Source organism: Tachypleus tridentatus, chromosome 6 (genome assembly GCF_004210375.1).
Source record: "Tachypleus tridentatus isolate NWPU-2018 chromosome 6, ASM421037v1, whole genome shotgun sequence".
Classification (NCBI taxonomy): domain Eukaryota; kingdom Metazoa; phylum Arthropoda; class Merostomata; order Xiphosura; family Limulidae; genus Tachypleus; species Tachypleus tridentatus.
The window spans coordinates 148,165,088-148,171,470 of record NC_134830.1 but is presented as its reverse complement, the minus strand read 5'-3'; positions in this window follow the sequence as shown (position 1 = coordinate 148,171,470).

Below are 6,383 nucleotides of genomic sequence, written 5' to 3'. Positions count from 1 at the left end.
GTAATTAAACTGTATTATATAGTAAAACACCGTGTACTGTTGTAATTAAATTGTGTTATATGGTGAAGCACCTTGTATTGTTGTAAATAATCTGTGTTACAATATACATCACCATATTCTGTTGTAATTAAACTGTGCTATATTGTACAGAATTTGTACTTTTGTAATTAAACTGTGTTTTATCGTACAGCAAAGAGTACTGTTGCAACTAATCTGTGTTACAACATACATTTCGGCTATTGTTGTAATTAACCTGTGCTACATCACACAACACCATATTCGTACAGCACTGTGTATTGTAGTAATTAAACTGTATCATATCGTACAACACCGTGTACTGTTGTAATTAAATTGTGTTATATCGTATAGCACCGTGTAGTGTTGTAATTAAACTTTGTTATGTCGTACAGCTCCGTGAATTGTTGTAATTAAACTGTGTTATATCGTACAGCACCGTGTATTTTGTAATTAAACTGTGTTATATCGTACAACACCGTGTACTGTTGTAATTAAACTGTGTTATATCGTACAGCACCGTGAATTTTTGAAATTAAACAGACTTACATTATGGAGCACACTTGTACTGTTGTAACTATACTGTGTTATATCGTAAAGCACCGTGAACTATGGTAATTAAACTGGGTTATATCATAAAGCACCGAAAAGTGTTGTAATCCAACTGTGTTATATCGTAAAGCACAATATATTTTGATAATTAAACTGTGTGATATCGTACAGCACCTTGTACTGTTGTAATTAATCTGTGTTACAACATACAGCTCCCTCTTCTGTTGTAATTAAACTGTGTTATATCGTATAGCACCGTGAATTTTTGTAATTAAACTGTGGTATATCGTACAGCACCGTGTCTTGTTGTAATTAAATTGTGTTATATGATAGAGCACAGTGTACTGTTTTATTTTAACTGTGTTATATCGTAAAGCACCATGTATTGGTGTAATTAATGTGTGTTATATGATACAGCTCAGTTTACTGTTCTAAGTAATATGTGTTACAACATACAGCACCGTCAATTTTTGTAATTAACTGTGTTATATCGTACAACACCGTGTACTGTTGTAATTAAACTGTGTTATATCGTACAGCACAGTGTATTGTTGTAATTAAACTGTATTATATCGTTCAACACCGTGTACTGTTGTAATTAAACTGTGTTATATCAAACAAAACCGTGTTCTTTTGTAATTAAACTGTGTTATATCGTATAGCACTTTGTACTTTTTGTAATTAAACTGTATTATATCGTACAGCACCGTGTACTGTTGTAATTAAACTGTGTTATATCGTACAGCACCGTGTACTGTTGTAATTAAACTGTTTTATATCGTAAAGCACTCTGTATTGTTGTAATTAAACTGAGTTATATCGTACAGCACCGTGTAGTGTTGTAATTAAACTGTGTTATATCGTAAAGCACAGTATATTGGTGTAATTAAACTGTGTTATATCGTACAGCACCTTGTACTGTTGTAATTAAACTGTGTTATATAATACACACCGTCTATTGTTGTAATTAAACTGTTTTATATCGTACAGCACCATGTTCTATTTTGTAATTAAACTGTGTTATATCGTACAGCACAGTGTAGATTTGTAATTAAACTGTGTTATATCGTACAGCAGCGTGTATTAGTTAATTAAACTGTTTTATATCGTAAAACACTATGTATTGTTGTAATTAAACTGTGTTATATCGTAAAGCTCTGTGTATTGTTGTAATTAAATTATGTTATATCGTTCAGCACCTTGTACTTTTGTAATTAAACTGTATTATATAGTAAAGTTCCGTGTACTTTTGTAATTAAACTGTGTTATATCGTACAGCACCTTGTATTGTTGTAATTAAACTGTGTTATATCGTACAGCACCATGTTCTGTTGTAATTAAACTGTGTTATATCGTACAGCAAAGTGTACTGTTGTAATTAAACCATGTTATATCGTATATTCCGTGTATTGTTGTAATTAAACTGTGTTATATCGTACAACACCGTGTACTGTTGTAATTAAACTGTGTTATATGGTAGAGCACGGTGTAGTGTTGTAATTAAACTGTGTTATATCGTACAGCACAGTGTATTTTTGTAATTAAACTGTGTTATATCGTACAGCACCTTGTACTGTTGTAATTAATCTGTGTTACAACATACAGCACCGTCTATTGTTGTAATTAAATTATGCTATATCGTACAGCACCTTGTACTTTTGTAATGAAACTGTATTATATCGTACAGCACCATGTTCTGTTGTAATTAAACTGTGGTGTATCGTAAAGCACCTTGTACTTTTGTAAATAAAATGTGTTGTATATTATAAGACTGTGTATTGTTGTAATTAAATTGTGTTATATCTTACAGCACAGTGTACTGTTGTAATTAAACTGTGTTATATCGTACAGCATCTATTCCTTTTAAAATTAAACTGTAATATATCGTAAAGCAAAATGTATTGTTGTAATTAAACTGTTTTATATGGTAGAGAACCGTAAATTGGTGTAAATAAACTGTGTTATATCGTAAAGAACCGTGTACTGGCGAATTAAACTGTGTTATATCGTAGAGCACCGTGTACTCTTGTAATTAAACTGTGTTATATCGTAAAGCACCGTGTATTGGTGTAATTAAACTGTGTTATATCGTACAGCACCTTGTACTGTTGTAATTAAACTGTGTTATATCGTACAGCACCGTGTACTGTTGTAATTAAACTGTGTTATATCGTACAGCACCGTGTACTGTTGTAATTAAACTGTATTATATCGTAAAGCACAGTATATTGTTGTAATTAAACTGTATTATATCGTAGCACATTTTGTTCTAATTAAACTGTGTTATATCGTATAGCACCGTGTATTGTTGTAATTAAATTGTGTGATAGCGTAGAGCACGGTGAATTGTTGTAATTAAATTGTGTTATATCGTACACCATAGTGTACCGTTGTATTTTAAATGAGTAATATCGTAAAGCTCTGTGTATTTTTGTAAATAAACTGTGTTATATGGTTGAGAACCACAGAAACCGTTGTATATTAACTAGGTAATATCGTAAACCTCTTTGTATTGTTGTAAATAAACTGTGTTATATGATAGAGAACCTTTTACTTTTGCAATTAAACTGTATTATATCGTACAATTCCGTGTACTGTTGTAATTAAACTGTGTTATATCTACAGCACCGTGTACTGTTGTAATTAAATTGTGTTATATGGTAAAGCACTGTGTATTGGTATAATTAAAGTGTGTTATATCGTTCAGCAACTTGTACTGTTGTAAGTAATCTGTGTTACAATATACAACACCGTCTATAGTTGAAATTAAACTGTTTTATATCAGACAGCACCATGTTCTGTTTTAATTAAACTGTGTTATATCGTACAGCAGCTTTTCATTTTGTAATTAAACTGTGTTATATCGTACAGCACCGTGTATTGTTGTAATTAAACTGTGTTATATCGTACAGCACCGTGAATTGTTGTAATTAAACTGTGTTATATCGTACAGCACCGTGTACTGTTGTAATTAAACTGTGTTATATCGTAAAGCACCGTGTATTGGTGTAATTAAACTGTGTTATATCGTACAGCAACATGTACTGTTGTAATTAAGCTGTGTTACAACATACAGCACCGTCTATTGTTGAAATTAAACAGTGTTATATCGGACAGCACCATGTTCTGTTGTAATTAAACTGTGTTATATCGCACAGCACCATTTCATTTTGTAATTAAACTGTATTATATCGTATATCAGCGTGGTATATTGTAATTAAACTGTGTAATATCGAAGAGCACCTTGTATTTTTATAATAAAACTGTATTATATAGTACAGTACAATGTTGTGTTGTAATTAAACTGTGTTATATCGCACAGAACTATGCATTGGTGTAATTAAATTGTGTTATATCGAATAACACCGAGAATTGTTGTAATTAAACTGTATTATATCGTAAAGCACCGTTTATTGGTGTAATTAGAGTGTGTTATATCGAACAGCACCTTGTACTGTTGTAATTAATCTGTGTTACAACATACAGCACCGTTTATTATTCTAATTAAACTATGTTTATCGTATAGCACGGTTTATTGTTGTAATTAAACTGTGTTATATTTTGCAGCACGGTGTTCTGTTGTAATAAAGCTGTGTTATATTGTAAAGCACCGTGTATTTGTGTAATTAAACTGTGTTATATCGTAAAGAACTGTGTATTGTTATAATTTTACTATGTTATATTGTACAGCATATTCTACTTTTGTTATTAAACTGTGTTATATCGTACAGCACCCTGTAGTGTTGAAATTAAACGGTGTTATGTAGTGAAACACCGTGTATTGTTTTTATTAAATTGTGTTATATGGTACAACACCTGGTTCTTTTGTAATTAAACTGTATTATATCGTATAGCACAGTGTATTGTTGTAATTAAACTGTGTTATATCGTACAGCACCGTGTACTGTTGTAATTAAACTGTGTTATATCGTAAAGCACCGTGTATTGTTGTAATTAAACTGTGTTATATCGTACAGCACCTTGTACTTTTGTAATTAAACTGTATTATATCGTACAGCACAGTGTATTGTTGTAATTAAATTGTGTTATATCGTACAGCACCAGTGTTTTGTTGTAATTAAACTGTGTTATATCGTAAAGCACCGTGTATTGTTCTAAATAAACTGTGTTATATGGTACAGCACCTTGTACTTTTGCAATAAATTGTATTATGTCGTAAAGTTCCGTGTACTGTTGTAATTAAACTGTGTTATGTAGTATAGCACCGTGTACTGTTGTAATTAAAATGTGTTATGTCGTAGAGCACCATGTACTGGTCTAATTAAACTGTGTTATATCGTAAAGCACCGTGTATTGGTATAATTAAAGTGTGTTATATCGTTCAGCACTTTTTACTGTTGTAATTAATATGTGTTACAACATATAGCACCGTCTATTGTTAAAATTAAACTGTGTTATAGCCCACAACACCATGTTTTGTTGTAATTAAACTGTGTTATATCAAACAGCTCCTTGTCATTTTGTAAATAAACTGTATTATATCGTACAGCACAGTCATTGTTGTAATTAAACTGTATTATATCGTACAACACCATGTACTTGTAATTAAACTGTGTTATATCGAACAGCACCGTGTACTGTTATAATTAAATTATGGTATATCCTAGAACACCGTGAATTGTTGTAATTAAACTGATATTCATCGTATAGCACATTGTACTGTTGTTTTTAAACTGTGTTATATCGTACAGCACAGTGTATTTTTGTAATTAAACTGTGTTATATCGTACAGCACCGTGTACTGTTGTAATTAAACTGTGTTATATCGTAAAGCATCTTTGTACTGTTGTAATTAAACTGTGTTATAACATACAGCACCATGTTTTTTGTAATTAAACTGTTTTATATCGTACAGCACATTGTTCTTTTGTAATTAAACTGTATTATATCGTACAGCACTGTTGTAATTAAACTGTGTTATATCGTAAAGCACCGTGTAGTGTTGTAATTAAACTGTGTTATATCGTACAGCACCGTGTTGTGTTGTAATTAAACTGTGTTATATCGTACAGCACCTTGTACTTTTGTAATTAAACTGTGTTTATATCGTAAAGCACCGTGTAGTGTAATTAAACTGTGTTATATCGTACAGCACCTTGTACTTTTGTAATTAAACTGTGTTATATCGTAAAGCACTGTGTATTGTTGTAATTAAACTGTGTTATATCGTACAGCACCGTGTACTATTGTAATTAAACTGTGTTATATAGTAAAACACCGTATATTGTTATAATTAAATTGTGTGATAGCGTATAGCTTGGTGAATTGTTGTAATTAAATTGTGTTATATCGTACAGCACCGTGTACTGTTGTAATTAAACTGTGTTATATCGTAAAGCACTGTGTATTGTTGTAATTAAACTGTGTTATATCGTACAGCACCTTGTACTTTTGCAATTAAACTGTATTATATCGTACAGCACTGTCGTGTATTGTTGTAATTAATCGGTATTATATCGTAAAGCACCGTGTATTGGTGTAATTAAACTGTATTATGTCGTACACTACCTTGTGCTTTTGTAATTGAACTGTATTATATCGTATAGAACAGTGTATTGTTCTAATTAAACTGTGTTATATCGTACAGGACCGTAAATTGTTGTAATTAAACTGTGTTATATCGTAGAGCACCGTGTACTCTTGTAATTAAACTGTATTATATCGTACAGCACCGTGTACTGTTGTAATTAAACTGTGTTATATCGTTCAGCACCGTGTATTTTTGTAATTAAACTGTGTTTATCGTATAGCACATTGTACTGTTGTAATTAAACTGTGTTATATCGTACAGCACC